At 39.5% G+C, this 23,563-nt stretch overlaps 1 non-coding gene across 1 annotated transcript; it reads right to left on the reverse strand.

Annotated features, from left to right (window-relative positions):
* Positions 1-17,093: 17,093 nt before the first annotated feature.
* Positions 17,094-17,166, reverse strand: trnar-ucg (transfer RNA arginine (anticodon UCG)). The gene has a single exon. It is a non-coding gene; the product is annotated as a tRNA-Arg (tRNA).
* Positions 17,167-23,563: the final 6,397 nt, after the last annotated feature.

The following is a 23,563-nucleotide window of genomic DNA, read 5'->3' on the forward strand; positions in this document are numbered from 1 at the left end:
CAAACACACAAAGATAAATACGGCGAAGTGGAAATAGTCTGCTATTAACTTCCGGTTTTGCGATGATAACCAAAGAGCGTCCGTTGATGTTTGAAAGTACCATTTTATAGTTAATTTGTGACATTGATAACGTTATATGTCAGCAAAATAGAGATAGCAGGTCATTTGTTACTCTAACGTTTTAATTATTTATTTATTTTCTTACACGTGAAGCTTCTTGCATGCATACATTTTTTGACGTACCGATGGCGGACATGGAGGATTTCTATCTCTTCATTGTCAACATCTCTGCAGTGATACTCCGGAAACACATGCTAAAATAGTTTGGTGATAAAATACAATACAATACAATAAAATGTATTTTCTCGAAGCTTTCAACCGTGATTCAGCGGAAGGGCTTTGTTGATCTTTCATAGATTTATTTTATTTTATCTTTTCATAATCCATTTGTTGAGAAGGTCGCTGAGCTGTGATCGAGCGGTGCTACTGTGATTGATTAATGTCAGACCAATACAGTATGTCAACAGTATGCTACCTAAAGGGAAAACGGCGAGGGCGTTTACGCATGCGTGTGGCAGAGTAACGGGATTTTATTAGACTCATGATCTGACGGTAAATACGGATTTTATTCTACAGATGGTTCCCGTCAGCTGTTTCACCAGATTTCAGGGTTATATGTTGAAATAGTTTGTATTAATGTAACTCGTGGATACCCCCCCCGCGCGCGCGCGCTTCAACCCATAACACCACACACACTAATTATATTGTTTTTTCTCTCCATTTCAGATACGGGATACGGTGACAGTGATAAAATCTGCCCATATCATTTTAGTGCATTACTTACTCCCCTTAGGCGGTTTTTTGAACTGATAATTTGCGACGATTTTGATAGGATGATTATGGGGCGCCTGGCATTGAAATCTTGACTTGGAGACTTTTTCACAATGAAAATGAAGCTTACAAAGGTATTTCTTTGCTCAAAACTGATATGCCCCTGGTTCCAGTTCCAGTTTGTGTGTTATGGCCAAAATACCAAATCCCACAGCAATCCCACAGCTCTCAGATTACTAAAGAACGTCCATTATAAACATTTTTTTTAAACAGTGTTTTATAACTTCAGTATTTATTGGACGCTATCCAACTCGATGCAGTGCTTTTGACTATACATTATTCCGGAGCCATCACTTCATAATCACATTGCTCTCATTACAACAATTAGAGACCAGTCCATGAGTAACTTTATAGTGTATAAAATAGTAGCACTGGCAGTGTATGGCCACCAGGGGGAGGAAGAATTCTGTCACTTCCATCCTGAACTGTTTCATTGATTTTTAACATATTGCTGCTAATTATCGCCCAGACATTATCAAATCTGTTCAAGGACTCTAAAGCTATGAGACAGCAGTGAGTTAAGATGCAAAGATAAAATGCTTTTAGGATCAATATTAGTGGTTTGAACTTTTAAGTACTTCACAAATCTCGGATAGTGATATAATTTATCTGTTCTTGCAGCATTCAATGTATAAAATCAATGAAACCAACTGAAGCCCCAAATGCATTTAAATGATCATGCTATGCTTTGTCAGAAATGCTCTGCGCTAATGTAATATGTCTGTAGTAAATGGTTTGAAAACATGCAGTCCAGCAGTATAATTATCCCTACAAATGCAACCAATTGTTACACCTCTGTGTTGTATTAATGTCCATCTAGCATATCTAAACCAACATAAATTCTATAAATTCAGGGGTTTTGCTGGCCCTGACCATGGAAAACTTTGGCTTCAGCACTGCCAATTCGTGGAAAGCAGAGCTACATACGAGTACTGTCCAGCCTGAGGGTTATTGTTATAGTTGGCCACACAGAGCGGAGTCTCAAGCCTTGAGTTGACGTGTGGTTCTTCCTCCGTCTGCCACGATGTGGGGAGTCCCAGGTGCTTTTTGTAAAGCCGCAGTGGAAATGAAGCCACTTAGTGAATGTGAGCCATTCAGCTGCACTGAGAGCACAGTCAGCCCATTCTGAATGCTGTGGTAACTATTCACAACATTTTCCTTTTACTGGTTAACAATTGCATTATCCTCAAGAAAGTAATTATTTCATGCAGAGCGATATTAAGATAATAACACCTGACATTCATTCCTGATTCTGTGGGGGAAAGCTGGATTTGATATATTTTAATTTTTGTAAATTTTTGCTGACCTGAATTCAAGGGGAATGTAAAAATGGTGAAACCAGTTGCAAAATGCCAGAGTCATCACTTTTTTTTTTCAGATCAAACCAGCTCTGTGATTTCTATGATGGCGCGGGGAGGCACAATGCACCATCTCACTGCATTCCTTCCACAAGAAATTAATACCTCACACCTGTCATGCCACAGAATTACAATTCAGTGCAAAATGCTGAATCTCTACCATCCGCATGGAAACTGCTCTGTAGCAGGAATGTGTAGTCTGCCTCTTTTCCTTTAAATTATATCAGTGCTTTTATTTTCATAAATATTTCTATTGCTGTTTTTGAAATACATAATTGGCGCATTTTTGTTTATCTGTAAATGAAATCTCCAAAGGGAATGAGGAGACAGCTGCTTCATGACCATGCTGGAGAAGAAGACCTGCTGTTTCCAGGTAACTCAGGTACAGCAACGAGACAGGATGCCAAAATAAAAAATGTGATCATCAGATATTTCCACTGCAACTGTCACTGTCTCAGGCACTATTTCACTGCAGGGCAACCTGCACGTGGCGAATAAAGCCTTGATTAATTAATTGATTGATTGATTGATTGATTGATTGATCTGTCAGCAGCCCGAGGATTTATGACGTTATGCTTTTGAGTGCCTGTCCAGAGTGTCGCAAAAGCATCGCAAAAATCTCAAGCAGTTTTTAAACGTGTTGTAAAAGCAGGATAGATAAATCTCTAACATTTCAGATGTATAGAGAAAATAATAACCCCATGCATTTTAAAAGACGTGATCAGCTCATTACTGTGACAAGTGCTACCGGTGCTGAGTCATAGTCAGAAGGGTTTGTCCACATTATAACTGGAAAGGCTTGTAGTACTGGATGTACCTTTGAAATCCCATCTGTCCTTTTCACACATGTTCTCACAGTCTATTCACTTCAAATCTAAAAATACATCCAATCACTCTTCTGTATTTGTAGCACATACATTGCTAACACTGATGTTCATTACTGATGACGGACTTTGTGTTTCGATGGAAGGCTACAGCTAATTACTTTTTCTCACAGTGTCACAGCAGTGAAGTTCAGTTTACCGGTTACATTTGAACTAATTTCATATTTTCATGGCAAAACCAGTATTGTGTTTGTCATTGTTGGTGTTCCTCAATAAACAGAAGTTTCTTTGTGTATATGATTGTTTGCACAGGGAGTGTTGGGAGGATTTTCAAAAGATGAGTCACGTGTAAACTAAGTGTCTGAAACATGTAAACTAAACAGGCCATTTTCAAATTTCTTAGCTTATGTCTAAAATATGAAAATAAGAACATTCAATGTGTGCAAATCACCTTAGGGTGAGTTCTAATAATGAAAACAGGACGTTGTTTGTGAAATTCAGTAAAAAAAATTAAAAAAAAAGGAGACTAGGGATAACATTTAGTTTTCCTCATTAAATGTTTGTATGTGCGTGTCTCTCTGTGTATATCTTTAGCTGAACTTGTGTTTACTGCTGTAAATTTGGATAAACCAGTATGTTTATATCCCGCCAGTGAACCCTTGCTCTGACCCAGTCCCTTGAGCTCCTAACCGATGTGCGGCACTGAGCCGGGACCCAAACGTGCCACTTCTGTGTTTCTCTCGCTTGCTTATCCTTCCGAAACGTGCTCTCAGTGGGCTCAGGACCTCCAGACTCAGAGCCATCTTTTCACTGGGATTTCACAAACATGCCAGGGCCCCAAAAGAACATCCCTTTCACAGTGGGAACCATGGAAACTGGCACTGACCATAAGGTCCAGTTTCTAGGTATCCCAGAACCTGGAAATACACCCGGAATCCCACAGACGCCAGACGAGCACTGAAGACAGAGGTGCTGGCATTCATGCACATTTTCAGTGGGCCCTCTGACTGACTGGAGAGAAACAGAGTGACCATTCTTGTCAGATGCATCGGATGAATGTTAACAAGTTTGTGAGGATGCTCAAGACAGCATTCTTCCCAAAGTGTGGGGCCCGCCCCCATTGCAGGGTTAGGCGCGGTATGAAAAGGGGGGAAAAAAACCCCAAAACGCTCGGACACTGCTAGCACGGGGCGGCCACAGAAACGCAAAGCAGAAGATGAAGCATAGCTGAATATGTTTCCAAACCAACTTCATTCTAAGCCAAACACTAGAAAATATGGTCTTCCCTTTGGCTTCACCTATACAAGATCCAAGGTAGGTCTCCCCTGCATAATTAGAGTCCCCTGTCAGGAGCAGGCGCTGCTCTACACATCACGGACAAACAGTATCCCACATTCTTGATTTTTAGTTCACAAACACTTGTTGTAATGACTAACTACTCCTGACATTTTGGAGATGTTAGCTCTTTACACAGTAAAGTTACAGCAGGATACAAATAATATCAGGTTGATCCTGCCAGGATTTGTTCCCCCTGTCTAAATCAGGGACAAACAGTATCCCACAGTTGTTTATGTTTTTAAACCCATTTTGCACAGAGAGGCATTTTTTGGCAAAAATGTATTGATAGCAATGTTGAATATTATTACACAGGAAAAAAAACCCAACTACACGTAAAATAATCACACCGTGACGCCTCTGCCTTTGTAAATGGAGGGACAGTAACTGCGTGCGTATATGTAAGCGTGTAAAACCTGAAGATAGTCAGATTAACAGTAACAGTATTTCGTCTCTATCTGCCATTCTGCTATTCATCTCACGGAAACAATAACGTGGCGCATAGCGTGATGTGAAAAAAGGCACATACCTTTGACGTTGGGTGACAAACTCTGTATTCCTCCCACACGTAAACGCAAAAAAGGAGTTTTAAAAAATCTCCGTTTTCGGTGATTCAAAGCGCCGTTTACGTGTGGACGAAACAGCTGTCAAAAATACCAGGTGCGGACATAGCATAAAAGAGTTAGGAGTTTACTTACTTACTACCTGTAATTTATTGCAGATTACTTGTATTTGCTTAATTGTTTACTAAATGTCTGAGGTGTGAAATAAACCGCAATGGAGCAAAAGAAGGGTGTGTGTGGTTGGAGGATGTGTTTGTGCGTGTGCGTGCACGCGCGCAGGGGGCGGGGGCGCGAACATTTTTCTTGTAAAACAAAGGGGGGCCTAGCAAAAAAAAGTTTGGGAACCACTGCTTTAGAAAAAGAATGCCGAGGGTTGCCAGAAAGAAAGAAAAGTATTTGATGGGGAAACTGGCAAAGAAAATAAACGATGTGTGGCCATGCACGTGTCTGTGTGCACAGCCTCGGGGAACTTCAGTTGGTCCTTACGCCTGTACAGTTTGGTCTTTATATAGTCCCAGATCGGCGTAGAGACCGAAGAGTCGAGTGTCAGTGCGTCATGCCTCTTTCCTTCACCGACTGAGCTAACAGGAGGTTAAAAAAAACCTTAGAAACTGCTTGTAAAGCAGTGCATCTCAACCATGGAAGTATCTGTTGCATAACAAGCTAGATGGATGTCAAGTCATTACATGAAAAAAATGAAAACAAAAAAGATAATTTTGTACAAGCTGGACAAAGTCCTGACTCAAGCGCTGAGGGGAAACTTTATTAGTGTGTAATGTGATGGTCCACTTGCATTCACACCTGTTTTCCTCACTTACTGTAAACTCTCACAGTCTTCACGAAAAAGTTAAGCTGCTGCAAATAAAAACAGTGACTGCGCGCCATAAATAAGCCACTACAGTCAGTTGGGTTGTTTATAGGTTTAAGATCACAGGTCTGCTCTGTGCTCAAACTGAAACATGTCTCGCTGGTGCTATTGCATTTGTCTTGACCCCCTGTGAGAAATGTTAGTCAGCTCAGCATGTGGTTTCTCTCTGGATGACATAACCACATAAAACTGAGAAAACCCCCAAAACAGCTATGTGTATTTTCACAAGATCAAAAGCCTGTAAACTAGAAAATGAAAGGCAGATATAACAGCTCATATAAGAACTTCTGAATTACGTGTGGCAAAAGCATCGCACTGCAGAAGACAGCCTCCGCCCATCCGTGATGATATGGTCACGCTAGTCAAAGCGTAACTTGATGTAGACATTTACGCATCCCCTCTTGACTGAGCTGTGAGGATATCAACCTGTATGTTTACTTTGGATGTAGACAGCAGGAAGAATACTGTTCCTGCACGAAACTACTCACGTCAAGGTTTCTGGATATCACATGGAAGCAGCAGCATGTTACTGCATACAGCCAAGTATTTGGAGACTGAACTGGTTGCCCAGGGTAAAAATAAAAAAAATGATGCCCCCGCTGCTTGCTTCATTATACTGGGAATAAATCCAGCCCCTTTCCTCACCCCACCAAGACACTGCCAGCATTTCTGAGAGATTTAGTTTTACACACTCACACTGGGTTTAATAATAATTTGAGAAAATCAAAAGGATAACTTGGCTTGTTTACAATTCAGAACCTTTTGTTTCTCTCCATGCAGTGTGAAGCTATGATAATCCTTTCCACAACCTGTACCAGTATCAGATCCTACTGGACTGGAATACAGGTATATAAACATTGGTTCTCACTCTTGGCTAAGCTAATGTATTTAAGAGTTTTTTTGTGAATATAATTTTTCTTTGAATACCGGTTTTACGTCCAGAAAAAACAGTTTGGGCTTGGCTAGCAAATGGCCTCAAATCCAGTAATTTATTTCAAACCATACTGACTGCTTCTCTGGGGTAGTGACTAATTACTTAGACCTCCTTGTCAGCAATATCAAATCATCTGCAATTATTTTCAACCACCATTTGAATTTTGAATCTCTCTTCTCTAGGCTCATCCAGCTTTGTTTCTTTCATCTAAGTAACAATAAAGTTAGACCTTTTCTCCTGTCTCAATTACTTTAAACAATTCTTCGTGTGCACCTCTCTGTCCTCGTTAGCCTGTCTTCATTTGGTTCAGAATGCAGCAGCTAAGATGAATTTGAAAGTTGTATTATTATGTGTAAAACCCTACATGGTAGCAGACCTGCTGAGGCTTCACTTCAATCGAGCCTTTGAGGTCGTGGCTCTTAAACTTGGGAACAGCCTCTGTCAGCCCATTGGGTTGGCTGAATCAGTGATTTATTTTAAATAGCTGCCGGCTTTTCCTTATTTCTGGATATAGTTCATAGCAAATGTGCATATGGAAGTGTGTCTCAATAAAAGAATGCAGTACCATATGCCTGACTGTGTGTTTGTATGTTCAGATATGAACACTTATTTTTAATGTGTTTTATCCAGACTGTCCAGCACTTTGTGACCGTTTTAAAGTGCTAAATAAATAAAGTTATTATTACTAAATGTTGATCAGTCAAGTAGATTCCTTGTTGAACCACAAAGGAACAGAAACCTTAGGGAGGTGCACAGAAGGAGCAAGTTAATGACTCCAGCACGGTACTCGTTAATCAACTGTACATCACTATGGCAAAGGCAGGTCAACAATGAGAGGCAGCGCTAGCAATTCACTGACTGTGTACTGCCTCAGGTGTGCCGACATTTAGATACATGAAATCCCTTCAGAGTAGAGAAGAAACTCAGCGACTCATTAAAAATGAACAACTCTGATTAAAAGATACAGCTTTTAATCAAAGTTTCAAGTGATAAAAAAATGTAAACAGCCTCAACCACAAGTATGAATGTTTGTAATTGCACTGCACTGGAAGAAAACGATAGCACAACGGGGAAATGAGAAGTGGCTCTTGCAAGCAGGTTTGTATAGTCGGTTGGTGAGCGACAGGCTGGCGTTTGTGGCAATTAGAAGGTGTGGAAGTGGATGTGAAGAACCTTTGGTGATATTTACAAAATGGGAGGAACTGCATTGTTGATCGTCAGCTGAGGGTTCAATCTCGATATAATAGGAAACCAATTTGCAGGATAAATTATGCTCCACAAGCTGACCGTATCTGATATGACTGTTAGGCAACACATCAGACCGGCTCGTGTTGTGCATACATTGCTAATATGAACACCATCAGAAGCGTTCATAAAATTGCTGTAACCTAAAGGGCCAGCGTGACCCAACCTCTCACCCTTATGGACCTGATATGTCAGTGGTGAATGTGCCACTGTGCATATATGACGAGCCAAGTTGGCCAAACACTGAGATACATTAGAAATAAATGATATTAAATAACCAATACTACCTCAGACCAACATGTCTGGGTGCATTTTATGCCAGAACAGACTCATCATGTGCACAACTTTCCTGATGTGGATGATCATCTATGAAAGGGCCAGGGCTCAGTTTACCCATTGGTTATAGTTCTATAACTCCTGCCTGTTTAGGAAAACCTGCATGTTTATAAACCTACTTGTGAAACAGTTCCTGCTACTGTAGGTGTCCCAAGGCTTCAGTGACGCACACATGCACAGACTTGCGATCTTAAAGCAATACCAGGTAAGCTGCAACTTCTAGTAATACTGCACTAATGATTACTGCACTAGTGTACTTATAGGTCAGAAAATACACATTGATCCAATTCACAAGAGGGATAATAGATTATAGATGCTTCATTTTCCTATGGAGGTCCAGTTCTCTAGATCAGTAGGTAAAACAAATCTACACCATTTATTTAACAGAAAGACAATGTGTAGCAGATCAAAGGGCAAATGCTTCAATATCAGTATAATGCAAAACATCAGCCACTGGATCATTTCATCTTTGTGTTAATATTTTGAGTTCTATTAACAAAGATAAAACTAAACAATTAAGACTATTTTCTGACTCACTAAATGTTTCTGTTTTTAATTAATCCAGCAAGTTTCACTACAGCACCATCTGTGAACTGCTCTGATATTCTCACTGCAGGCACTGCCCATACTGTAGAGAATGACATAACCCGATTCATGTTAACACCATTGTACACTTGTTGTGTTATTAACTATGTGAAACACATAAAGGTACTTAGAAGCAACTCTGTAACATTCTCACTCCTAATTAACTAGAACATTACCAAGCACATGCAGGACTCAATAACGCTCCCTTTAATGTGTGGCCTTGAGTAATTGTGTAAAATTCCAAAGCTCTGAGAAACCTCTGGAAATGTCACAGCGAGTTCACTTCCCAGATTAAATAGTTACCTGCATGTTTTTTTAAATGTTTTGCAACATTCTTATCTAAGATTACAAGGCATGTTAATCTGGAGGCTGCGGGTAAGTATCACTACTTTCCTTGTAGTTCTTTGGGATGTTTTTAAATGTTTACAGACAGGTTTTTATAAAAATAACAAAATCACAAATGTACAAAAAAACAAAAAAAAAGTGGTGAAGAAAAAAAATGAAGAGATCAAAGATGGGTGTAACCTGTGTTTTTGTAAAGACAGGAAGGTAGAAAGAGGCCCGTGTGGCTTCTTTCTACATTTTTTTCTCCTCGTGAATCCATCTGGGGTGTAAACACAATGTTTATGTGTTGTGCATATCTGTGTGCGTCACTGAAACAAAATATTTATTGGAGATGCTTGCTGTACGAACAACTGAGGCACATTTGAGTACTTTGACGTGTGTCTATGCGGTATGTCACAATTGTCAATCAAAACGGAGTTGCAGTCAAAAAAACGTAATCGCATGTGATTAAGATGAGATTTAAGGATGAGTTTGACGATGGATGCTGAAGAGACTGGTTCTTGCCTGGTTCAGCTTGCAGGTGAAACATGCTCTCGACCCTCTTCAGTTTGTTTACAAGCCTCTTGTGGGGATAGATGATGCTGTTAGCTGTCTTCTGCAGCAAACTCACTCACTATCAGAGAGGCCACCTGCAGAAGTTCTCTGATGACACATCTATCTATCTATCTATCTATCTATCTATCTGTTTGATTTGTATAAACATGTTTGACTCATAATAGCTCACAGGTTAAACTTTACATTCTTTGCCACAAAGAATGTAGTATGAAGGACCAAGACGTCCTTATGGATAAATAAACAAATGAATGACTCACTAGTTGTTTAGTCTACTGAATTACGAGACTCAGTTCCTGTCTGGGGGCAGTTATTCTTCTTATAAGGGAATGATGTGGATAAAGAATAAAGAAAAAGGAAAACAAAACAGAAATTAGCTTGGGAAGATACAGTTTTTCTCAGTCGCTTTGGTGCGTTTCTCAGATCAGAATTGAAATTCTCATAACTATTAGTTCAACCTCCACAACACTCAGTCATTTGTGCACATCATAGTAGCAATTTCTCCTCTCTCTGAACAAACTGCAAATGATTTTGGACATGAATCAGTTGCTTCCATACTAGAGATGGACCGATCCGATATTACGTATCGGTATCGGTCCGATACTGACCTAAATTACTGGATCGGATATCGGAGAAAAATAAAAAATGTAATCGATCCATTAAATATCACGAAAGCACCTCACAAAACTTGCAACACGCCGTAACTCACCTAAGAACGTTAGCACGTCTGAGCAGTAGGCATCACGTGATAGAGCGGCTGTGGCATGCGGGACCTGTCGGTGGTCTGGATAGCATTTGGAGCTTCGCTAGCAACCCGGCATTTCATCTCCGACAAAGTTATCCCCGAGAGAAGTAAAGCAAGTGTGTAAGTCCATCTCTGAATGTTTGTAAAGCATTCCTGCGTTAAGCTTAACAAGCGATATATGGAGCGACTGCCTCTTCTTGCTGCTACTTCAATCATGAAACTGCTTAACGATCAGCTGATCAGCTTTTCTGTCGCGAGTCCGTCTCTCTAGTTTGCTTTTGGCCCACTTTGCACCAGAAAGAGGAAACCAGCGGCTGAACAACAGAAGCACGTTTAAGCTTGATCAGCTGTTGTTAGAATTTATTTAATATTTCTTTCTACTCGAGGATCTTTTTCTACGTAGCTGACGCTGGTAACTGTGCAGGGGCGGATCTAGCAAAGTTTAGCCAGGGGGGCCGATAGGGCATTAACAGGGAAAAGGGGGCACAAAGACATACTTTTCTTTCTTATTCTCATTTAAAATGTCTAGCTTTTAATAAATAATTATCTGACACACAAAGTTTTAATTTGATGTAAAATGAATAGAAGTCCATTACTGTATATAGTAACTATTAAGTCTAATATATATACCCTAGTAAGCTATAGTACTTTTTCCTTTGGGAAGGTACCATCTGTGCAGTCTGCAATTTTGTTGAAGAAAGATGTTGAATCTATTTAATATTTCTTGAAAAATAATTGATTTCTGTGCATTTTTTTCACACTGCATCAAATTAAGGTTGATTACGTCGATTAAGCATCATGAGGTGTAGCGTGGGGGGGTGGTTCCCTATTTTTTATTTATTTATTTTTGTTGTTGCTGGGAGTTGGAACCCTGTTAGTTAGGTTGCTTAATATTTATGCTAAGTACTCTTTAAAATACCAGAATAGGGAGGATGGTGTAGGTTTAAGTTTATTAGATTGATCAGTATTGCTGAACTATGAAACATTTTTTTTGCATACAGGTATAACAGAATAGCTTTAGTGTAGTTGTTGTTTTAAACTTGAGTATGAACTTATACAAAATGCAGCAAGATATTTAAAAAACAGTTTTGTTGATTAAAAAACACTATATCGGATTCATATCGGTATCGGCAGATATCCAAATTTATGATATCGGTATCGGACATAAAAAAGTGGTATCGTGCCATCTCTATTCCATACATTTCCCTGCTGCTTTCTGACATTTCCATTTGCTTATGTCATGTCAGTCAAAAGTAATCATACCTATGGATGCTGAATAGTCGTTCCCAATAAAACTAATAGTCATACATCCATTGCTTGAGTCATCACACACAAAATTGTTGAACTAGTTATCACATGCCAAATATTGGCCATCTGTCAAGCAAATCCTATACCTTTCTGTATCATTTTTCCTGGAAATGTCTCCGAAATTGAAAAATTGATCTCAGGTGAATTACAGCTGTCACTCATGAGGAGGCGTGTGAAAGTTTAGTTGTAACCAATGACAAACAACTTGTTCACTGTCAATTATGGATGAATCCTGTGAATCCCCAATTGGCAAGCATATATAAACTGCGCAGGAGCTAGTGTGTACCATTTCTACACTTCTGTGACACAAAATGGAAGGTCAGCACCGTGGAAGAGGGGTGAGGATGAGGGGAGGAAGGGGGAGGGGAAGAGGGAGAAGAGGCAGATATAGGCGGATTCCTAATGAAATAAGGGCTACAATTGTGGACCATGTTGTCAATCACGGCCTCACCATGGAGGAGGCTGGTCGAAGGGTGCAACCCAATATTGGAAGAACTACTGTCAGTTCAATCATTCAAACATTCCGTAGGGAAAACAGGTATGCAAACAGTAATACACTGTACTGTACTGTGCCATCTCAGACACATCACATGTTACTGTACTGTATTTGCAATTTCACAAAAAGTTTACTCTGCACCACATAGGATTGTAAGACAACCTCGCGGAGGCGGAAGAGGGCCCCTTTTTACCCCACAGCAAGAAGAAGCCATTTGTGCAATGGTCATTGCAAACAATGCAATAAAGCTGAGAGACATACAAAGCGCTGTCATGGTATTTGGCAATATTGAATCTGTTCCAATTTCAACAATTGACAGAGTACTCAAGAAAAATGAAATCCACATGAGCAAATGGCCCTGCTAGCAGCCATGGATGCAGCATGTGACGACATCACAGCAGGGTCCTGCAGAGGATGGATTCGCCACTCCAGGAGATACTTTCCTCGCTGCATTGCGAGGGATAACATCTGTTGTGATGTAGATGAAAATATGTGGCCAGACAGACAGGAACGTCTGGATGTGCCAGAATGATTTACTGTACTGTTACATGTGCTGTTTATTGTTCACATTAGTGCACAGCTCTACCAAATGGGTGATTTTATGTTTACATACAGTGCACAAGTGACTGTAGCATATTTTTCTTTTGCACAATTCTGTAGGATTACAAACACTTCTACACAATGGAAATGTGAAACGTACGTATTCAGTGTCTCAGTTACTCCCAAGACTCCCATAACATCTACAGTGACTTTACTGCACATTTCAGATGGCTGTACAGGTAGGCCATAGTGCTGTCGTCAGCATTTTCAGGTGTCACCAATTGTTTTTGCAATAGGAAACACTGAAATTATAAACTGTCATAGTGGAAACATGACAATGCCATTTGACTATCTTGTTCATAAAGATGGTGTCAAGACTTTTCATTTTGATGGCACTGACAGTTTCATTGACATGGATACTTGCTTTTGAGGTATGGATAATCAATTCTGTGCATGTGACGTGCTTTTGCAGGCTATCCACTAGGTTTTGCAGTTTGCACTAATTGTTTTGGGAAATGCACTAACTGCTGTGCAAATGTTAATGGTGTTCTGAGAAACGCACCAAAGCGACTGAGAAAAACTGTAAATATGGAGAAATAATACAGTGAAAACAAAATTTGAATATCAATTATAAATTAAATGTAAATGAAAAAAGAAATATTTATACGAGCTTATTTGAGGTGTTTGCATTGCCACTCATTTGATTTGTTTATTGTTTTATCAAAGGCCATCTTCTTTCTTTGGATGCTCCCTTTAGGGGTCACCACAGCGTCTCACCCTATCACCAGGCCTCTGCATGTCCTCCATTACCACATCCATGAAGGTCCTCTGTGGTTTTTGTCTTGTACCCCCTGCCTGGGATTTCCATCTTTAATATCTTTTGTCTAGTATAACCACTATCCTTCCTCTGCACGTGTCCAAACCCTCTCAACTCTGCCTCTCTAAACTTTGCCTCCAGTTATTTTGACCTTCAGTTGACACACATCCAGCACAGCTTAGCCTTTTGATAAAATATCCCCTTTGCCCCATTTATAAGTTTGAACTTCGGTCATTAACGAGACCATTTTGAGGTCCCCACTTACCTTTCACTCACTTGAACTGTTCTGGATGTGTGTCAGCTAAAGGCCACTAAAAAGTAAATGTGAAATGGGATCAACTCCATGTCTCTGTCATCTCAACTCTCCCAATGTGGCTTAACTGTCGCTGTTATAGCAACATTTTTTCAACAATTCCTTTATCGCAGTCAGTGAAATCTTCCCAGTTTAACTGATGGAAATATATCACTACACATAATACAAGCCTGCAGAATGGGTTGTTTTTTCACAGGTGGAAAAATAAATGAAAAACAAAGATCTGAAACCAAAATGTTTCAATTTCTTTTTTAAAGGTGATACAAGACAGGAACGTTCAGTCGGATTCCACATCCCCATCACAGGTGCACTTGTGAAGTGCCAGTGGAGGTGGTGTGAACATGGGGAGAGGAACAAACACACTGTAAAACAAATCAAAAGAAGTAACTACAGTCCTACTCTATACTATTACCACCACTGTGGTGGACAGTGTCGCTGTCCCTCACAGCAGGATCTTAAAGGATCTTAAAGCACCATTATAAGCTTGATCCTGCAACACGGAAACTTTGGGGGACTCTGGGGAACTTTGCTGACAGATTCACAGTGATAAGATGTCCAGACAGATCAGAATGAACAGTAAATATGAACTCGTCCAGACAACTGTTAGTTTGCCAAGACCAGTAGTTCATTTACTCTGCGATCAGTCATTATGCCCTTTGTTTTTATTATGTGACTGCCACTCTCACTTTGCATTTATTATGAACTTTCCAGACCACTGTGTGCATGCAAATGTTGTTCCACAACAAAAAAATGTCCAAAGGAGCATCTAGGCAGAACAATTTAAGCTTCTGCATGAAAACCTCCCTAAAAGATTTCAATTATTATGTTTGATTGCACCTCTTGTTCTGACTGCACAGGACAGACATTTACCTCAGTTTGATTTTAGCTTCATTACATCTTACTCAACCATTACATCCTTTCCATTCCTGCAGAGGTTTACTCACCCAGAACAATCAGCACAATGAAGTTGTGTTAGAAAAACCTGTATAACTGTATTAGGCTTTTAACACCTTTTTTTTAGGTCTTTTTTTCTTGTTTCAAACCCAAAGTTTGAAACTTAAAAAAGGGGCTTTTCTCAGCAGCATCACGTGATCAGATTGTCATTCACATTAGGTCATCTCTTGTTGGTAGAAAGAGTACACCTCGTCGGTCTGGAAGAACTCCGCCCCAGCCCATCACCTGATCCTTCTTGCCCAACTGCCGCTCGTTCTCTCCATTTCACCATGTGTGCACCCCTCCCTTCCTTTGAATTATTTGTTTCTTAACTGTCAATGATTTCCAGTCGGCCCCTCTGAATTATGTAATCTGTGTTCTGGGAACATTTTAAAGAACTAATTTGAAATATTATTGTTGTTTCGAAAAACTACGAGATGCTAGGCTGATGATTTCTTTTTTAATTTCTTTAATTTACTTGAATATAAAAGTTTACCTCCAGACAATAGACATGAGCGTTTGGAACTATATTAAAAGGAATTCTAAGTCCAGCTATTGTCTGCAACCACATGAGGACAATGATGACGCTGTTGTCTCAACTGTGGTTACAGACTGAGTCAATTTCTGAGAATTTAACAGTGATACTAGCAAGATGGGTTTTTTTCTACACATAACATCTCAGAAATGCTGGAGGAGCTTGAAGTTTCACAAAATTAAAAACAAAAGTGTATAAATATTTCCAAAGAGGGATTAAACGATATGGGCAGATTAAAGGTTTAATGAACACAGTAATCATCATAACAAGAAAAACCACAAGAACCACACCATGTAAATTGAAATCAATAGTTTCAGGCTGGTCTTATCCAGAGTGTCAAGTACAAAAGCAAAGCTGTGTATTATTCATCTCTGATATGTGTTGTAGTACAACGGCTCAATACAGTGGTGCAGCTGTTGTTGGGGACTTCCTGACTTCCAACTGGTGAGAGGTGGCGTGATGTGGATGAGGTGACTGCAGTGTGTGTATGTGTGTGTGTGTCTGTGTGTTTGTTTGGAGTTAGCTGGAGTTTTCAGACGGGCTTTTGCATTATCTAATTAAAGGGCAGACAGAGACAGTGGTGTGATATCAAACCTATCTTTCAGATGGGTGAACACACTCACACCCATTTGCTTGCTCTGATAACCAGCCTCCTGGGAACTCTCGTCCGAAGCCAAACTTTTTGTCGCACAGAACAAAAGTGTAAGCCAGAACAGTCTGATCTGATGAGTACATTCCTTTCTGCTGCGGTTACTGCCTTCACTATATTACTGAGGACAAATTAACTTATAAAAGTCTGCAGTGTGATTATTAAATTCATCGTCTTTTTTTCTGTCTACCTATATCTTGCTTATCTTTAATAACGGAGACATACTGTTATCGGAAATTCAAGCAGAACCCAAATGCAGACAAAAAAGGCTGACTGCAAGGTTGGAAAGTGATAAGCTTTCTTTTTTTAAAGTACAGAATAGATAATAACATGTTTATGGAAGGTTAAGCTGACTTATATCACCAGATGATTATTCAGCGACGTGTTACACGTCCGAGGATGCTACAGGAATGTGTTACGAGGTCAGTGAGGGAGGAACAAACCGATAACAAGCAACAAGGTAAGCACTGAATAAGAACACAGAATATTAAACAAATAATGAACCAAGCAGCAGCTGCTGGGGCTGAAAAAGTGAAGCCATTCAGTTGAAGTGTCAAAAACTGCAGTACATGGCTGAATCTAAAAATGAGTCAGTTTCTGTTTCCGTTTTGCTTGGTGAAATTCTGCTGCTGCATTAATATGTTACTTAGCACTAATTAGCAGTTATTTAGTGTTTGTGGATTGTGGAATGTTCTAACCTTAGCTGATTACGCCATTAATTACATTGTTCATTTATATTCACTGTGAAAGGAGACACATGAGCAAAGTTTTCAAACAATTTAATCCCACAATAGAACAAGGAACTATAGACAATGATATAGAAGAGTACGAGAAAAGAGAAGGAAATTAACCCATTAAATTTGATAAAGTTTTAATAATGCGTCGGGTAGGTTCCTCCGGGAAAATTTGTAGACATATAAATAACCACGAAGGGACTCGAACCCTCAATCTTCTGATCCGAAGTCAGACGCCTTATCCATTAGGCCACGTGGTCGTCTTTGGGTCACGGGCTCTTCAATTAGAACACGTGGTCATTAACACAAAAACAAAGGACGGCTGACTGTAACACCTCTAGCTATTGTGTGTTTATATATATTAATGCATTTCATGCCTCTACAAGAGAATTCTTTTTTTTAATACACTGTCTTATATTTTATACTTGAATGCTCTCTTTTTAGCGCAACTAAGTCAGTTCCTGCAAGAGCTGAGCTGATAGCCTGAGCATGGTTGCTCCATCCCTTTAGTGCTGCATTTTTCCTGTTTGTCTTTAGTCTCCCCAGGAAGAGGACAGGAAGTTGATTGGGGAAAAGGATGTTTGAGCTTTCTCAGCTGTGTTTCAGGTGATCTAAAACCAAAGTGACTGTCCTTTGGTCCACATGGCAAATGTCACCTTTCCTTCAGGCAGAAGTAGCCAGGCTTTGTTTACCATGCAGTTATTGTGAAATTCCTCTCCTGTGTATTATAGCACTGAAGAAAACACCAGGAGCTCAAAGTGCATGCATTAACCTTAATGAGGTCTGTCGTCTGTGTGTTTGCATTCTGGTTAGATCTACATGTATGTGATAGTGCATGACCCCAGAATGAACTCTACACTCCATATAAACCCTCTCAGTTTATCTCATTCACTTTACACTTGCAGCCTATGTTGGCATCTCTAAACACGTGGTGACATTTGTAAAATCAACATTAAAAGGATAATACTTCAAAAGTAACTGGTAACATTTTTTAACATTCTGAATGTTCACAGGTTTGTGGTTGTATGTGTGAATGTGTGCTGAAAGATTTTTTTTTGCTGCACATGAAGATCCAGTGTTACTCGCTCTGCCACTATTTTCAGTCTTTCGTTCCAGTTAAACATTTGGTAACTTTTTTTACTCATGACTTCGAGATATTTCTGTCATTTACAAGCAGTACCTCTACAGGAATGGAAAATAAAGCCAATGCGGACATGCCAGAAACTACTTCCTCTAGAGGTGTTCAAGCATGCTAACAGATGCAGCTGGTCTGCTAGCCCTGATCTCTGATAACTGGACTCACTGAACTGGATCCCCATTTCAGATCATCTCGTTTTGGAGCAGTTCCTTTGAATTATCTGACATCTGATATGACTTGCTGTGAGTCAGCCTGTCTAAAACATTTGCATTTTATTTTGGTTTGTTTCTGTTTCAAATGACATAAAACTTTGTATAAATATAAACTTGTAGTGTTTCACTAAACAGGGTGGATCAGTTACATTCTGTGGATTTCCAAAGAAGCCAGAACATTTATGACAATCAAGTTTTTTTTTACATGTTGTTACTACTTGAGTATTTTGACTATTGTTTCTTCTCCATGCAGCTAGGAAGATGGCAAAGTTAGACTAATTCAGTAGGCATTCCAGTAATGCCTATTACTTTTCCCCCCCAACCCTTTAAAATGTTTTAAAATGTTAGCAACTTACTAATTGTCCATTATCAATTATAATAATCCCCATATTCACACATATCACACAACAACTGTATTCATTTGCATTATCTGGGAAGCTTTCTGTTAATCGTTAATTAGAAAAGGGTGTTTATTTTCTGTATCTGTGGAAGTGATTAGAACTGTTAATCGCCATTCAACGGCATGATAAGGACTGAAGCACTGGTTGTGTATTGACCTACAGCTACACTAGCAGATAGGAGTGACAGGGTCTAAGTACCTGATTCAACTTCAAACTAAAGTGGCCCCTTTCATGACAAAAGGCTTTTCTGAATAGAGCTTTGACACCTTATTGTGTGTTTGTTTGCATTCTTGGACAAGCTAAGACATCTTCCTGCAATACTGGCTCCCGAAGTGGATCCAAAGGGCTGTGAAGTCCAAGTCTGTGACTGAATTGCTCTCAAACAATAATTTCTGACGTCATTCAGTGTGTTTAAGGGTCTCCCCATTGTAAATGAATGAATAAAATGCTGAATGAAGTTCAGTTTCCTGACTCGTTATCCCACCTAAGCAGCTGTGAGTGTAACTTTATTTCCTTACTATGTTTCTTTTGTTGCATACATGGGGCTTTCACAGTAAAGATGGATGTAATGCTAAAGTAATGCTTTAATCATGTAAGAACATTTCCTTCTGGGCATGCAGAAAGCTCAGCTAGTCCCCTTTCCGCATGCCCAGAAGGAAAGCTGCAAATAGCTGATCCTTTTCGTACTGCTTTTTTTTTTTTTTTAGCACCATCTGTTTGTTGAAGTGTGTGTTCGTGTGTGAAATGTGGGGATCATTCATATGCAGAGATCGGCAGCAGCAGGCTGTCTAACTGTGCTGTCTAGCTCCCCCTGAAAGGTCCTGCAGCTCTCTCTAAACTTCAGATGACATCCTGACATCAAACACTCTTCGCATTTTCACACATAGGTGTGTTGATGTTTGAATCACTGGGTATGAATGCTACACTACAGGATCACGTTTGCCTGCACGAGCAAAGTCATTGTAAAGACATCCTGTTTGTGTGGGCTTCTTGTGTATCATGGGAAATACCCTAGACCAAGATGTGTGTAAAACAGTGATTTTCTTTGGTAACTTGAGGAGGGGGGCAATAAACCTAATTATGGATTATTTCAAGGGTTATCTTTTCAGATTAGGGTGTGTTTATTATCTAATAAAAATAAGCCTTGGGTAAATTTGAGCCTATGCTTCAGTGTTCGCTTTCAGTTTTGAAGGAAACATTGATGTTTGATAGCATGGCTTCAGGCAAGTAAATTTTTTCTTTGCAACTGTTGGCATGATTCAGCTTGCATTGAAGATTGTGTTATTTCAGACCCATTTTACAAGCATCTTGGAGAAGATCCATCTGAAGTGGACTATGTTCCTGTTGCTTTTGAGACATAGTCCACTTCAGAGTCTTCATGTGTGAAGCATGGTCGGACAAGCTTCACTTTTTAAGGATGTGAAGCCTTCATAGACATGTCAGGAAGTCTGAAAATCTGCAAACCTGTGGTTTAAGTTCTTCCCCTAACCTGAAGTTACCCAAAACGCATATAATGCTACATTAAAATGCAGCACAGGTGTTTGGAAGAGATCCACTATCTATGGCTTACTCATGGCATAAGAAGTTTTTACAAACGGTCACGTTAAAAGAATTGTGAAAGCGATTTGATGAGCACTACATGGTCACACCTAAAACATGCCTGTAACTGCAAATTTATTGACTAATAGTTCTGATTTGAGATAATTGTGGGTAGAATAGCATGTCATCTTTGGTAAAGATGTGCTGTTGGATAATGGTGATCTCGCAATTTGCAGAAGAATGTAGCTACCTTGCAAGGCAAAAGCTTCACCCTATAATACACCACTCAACAGTAGAGCTCCTATTTTGCTTTGCTTGTTCAAGCCCCCCACATTGCAAATGCACGTATATGTGCACACAGCTGATGCAACACAGTTTCTCACCAATAGTGTCGCACAATTTCTGTGGCATCTGGCACTGCATCAAAATACAGCACTGTGCCAGTAGAAGTAGGTCAGAAGAAGGCTACAAGCTAGTTCACATGCAAGTAAACAATGCAGGTTTCAACTGGCAGGAAAACCAGATTTCCAAATATTGTATAAGAATTGGGCATTTTTTAAGGGCACCTTTAGCCAAGGATAATTAGAATCTTATTAAATTATCATCACCACCAAAAAACAGAAAAACACTGTTTGAGTAGCTACTACTGTAATCTAGATGTGTGTGTAGTTTTTTTCTGACTGCAATCTTTTGCTACCCACCCCCAAACCCACCCCTACCAGAAAAACAAGGAAGAAAGAAAAAGCCAAACAACAAACACAGCAAGAAGCCTTTTTGATAGTCCACCTATCATAAAGCAATTCTCAAAAAGGATGAAGAGACTGACAACAGATTCCTTACAAAGTTCATAAAACAATAAAAATATATTTTTATATAATTTATATATTTATAAAAAGGCAGGCAGGTTGATGGGCATCGATATCAACATATCAGGACATTTTTTTGTTTGAAATGTGTTTTTTATTTTAGTTTTCATCGCACATGTAAAGTATTATTTGTTAAAGAGTAAACAGCTGTTATGTTGTTTGTTATTCGGATACTAGCTTGCCATCTGTTTTTCGTACGTAGTAATGTCAAGTCATTGTGGTCTCTGATTATATCTACAATATAAAATGATCATATTTCCATTGTTAAAAGGTCCCCCAAAAACAACAAAACAATGCGCTCAAGAACATCTTGACAGCAGCTGACGTCTTTGCTGTGCTGTTGTTATATGCTCTGTTCACAATGTGAACTAAAAGTTTAACGACCGAGGACAAAGGTTTTACTCTGAAACAGTGCCCAGTGATTCATTGTTGAACTTCTTTCTCGAGCAGTCACGCTACATTTTTCTGTAAGTTTTGAGATAAAAGAAAAAAGGTTCTGTGGGGAAATAACTGATCACAGCCACTTTCCCACCACGCACTCCAGCTAGATATAACACAAAGTCCCTTTGTTTGACCAAGTGCCACATATTCAATGGCTAAAATTCAGAGGGAGCACGGTGTCACAGCTCCCGGATTAGGGTCATTTCAAAAGTTGGATGGAGGAGCGAGAGGGTTAAGGGGGTTAAGGTTAGAATTGGCATGGGGGGTTGGCTCAACTACACAGAGCAGGAATGCGTATATGCCTACAAATGAATTTAGCCTGAATGCTGTTTTTATGGTTCCTTGGTAGTGTTTTCCTAGTGATTAGCTTCCTTGCCATTACTGATCTCTCTGACACATGGTCAGTCACGTTTGAGTGCCTGATAGGGCAGATGAGAGAGAGGTTGTCTGTGAAACAAGAGAACAGGGGGCATCACACTGCCTTAATCTAAAGATTAATGTGATTTTTTATTTTTTTATTATTATTTTATTACTTAATCAGAGTTTCAGGGAAATAAGTAACTGTTTGTACTGGATGTATGATGAAACAAGACGGGCATATAATAGTGAGTAAATATTCAGGTATGAACTGATCAACGTTTGCACATGCCACAATGATTGTTGCTTATGAGAATGGCATGTCTTTGTAGTGAATGTAGGTTCTCAGCCACACCAACACACACGAAATCTCAATGTCAATGAACTGGAGTAACCCTCTTTCAAGGTGAGGCCATACCTCTCAGCCAATCACAGTGGGTCTAGGATCAGGCACCCTGGACTCAGCCAATCAACACGCTTGTGTTTTTTTCTCCCCCACTTTTCTCTGGTTCTTTGTCATTCTTTTAGAAATAGTATTTTATGACTAACAACTAAACGCCCTAGCGGAAATCGTTACCATTTTGTTGGTGTCTGCCACTCAGGCAGTTTTTTTTCTCCTTGTTCTTATGCCTCTTAAGCTTGCATGCCATTGTATGGTCTCTGCTACTCATTCATTGACAAAGTAGACAATACAAAGGGGAAATCCCTAAGTCTGTTGCTGATGACCATGCCTGTGTTTTCAGTGGACAGACATTTATCCCATTTGATCATTTCGTTTTTGGAGAAGTTTGGGAGCTGTGTGTGAGTGCGAGTGTACAGAGGCATGTGTGCAGACGTCCTTAGTAAAGTGTAATTTGAGGCTGGGACACCGTCATCTGACATCAGCCGTTGCATAAACCATGTCAAGTAAAGACACGACTGCTTCTTACTCTGCACAGATTCCCACAGAATACCATAACATGCAGTGAAAGCTCAGGTGGTCTGTTCCCATATGTCAGGATGATGGGAATGTTGTAAGATGAGCTCCTCCTAATAATAAGTCATTGTTTTAGTTGAAGGAGCTCTTTGGGATAAAATAATGTTTTTGTAATAAGTATTTTAATCTGATACAGATCCAAGAACCTGTGGTGGGGAAAAATAAGAACATAGAAAAAGCCGAGTCTGGTTTACTTAATGAGATTTGCAAGATATACATTTGCCTTAAAGCTTTACAATTTGAAAAATACATCTTGCATTTGCTTGTATTCATTCATAGTTTACTTTTTAAGCATACTGTATAACCTCTGGTAATTGTGATCTTTTCCAAAAAGACCACAATTACTTTTCCAAAAGTCTACATCCTATTTTCATTTAAGTTAACTACAATGTTTTTTCCACACCTTTTTATTTAATCCCCCCCCCCCCTCCCCCCGCAGTTTTAGTAAACTATAATGACCTTGGTGTACTGCTTGGGTGAGTGATTTCTGTTCCTATGCTTCTGATTAAGGCAAGCAGCCCAGGAAATACGGGATGATAGTGATTCATTTTTGGGGGGAGAAATTTAGAGCAGATGTTTTTTTCTTCTTTAATTCAGTGATAATTGTTACCATTTTATCATCAAAGGTACCCTTTACATGGCCTTTTCTTTCTTGTTTGATCTGCTGTGAAACCAACAAATAAGATTAAGTTCTTGTGAAACTGATACTAATACTAATCTTGTTTTT

The sequence above is a fragment of the Mchenga conophoros genome, linkage group LG12 (genome assembly GCF_057382185.1).
Source record: "Mchenga conophoros isolate Kocher_MC1m ecotype Shallow Benthic linkage group LG12, M_conophoros_male_GT1.1, whole genome shotgun sequence".
NCBI classification, from domain to species: Eukaryota; Metazoa; Chordata; class Actinopteri; order Cichliformes; family Cichlidae; genus Mchenga; species Mchenga conophoros.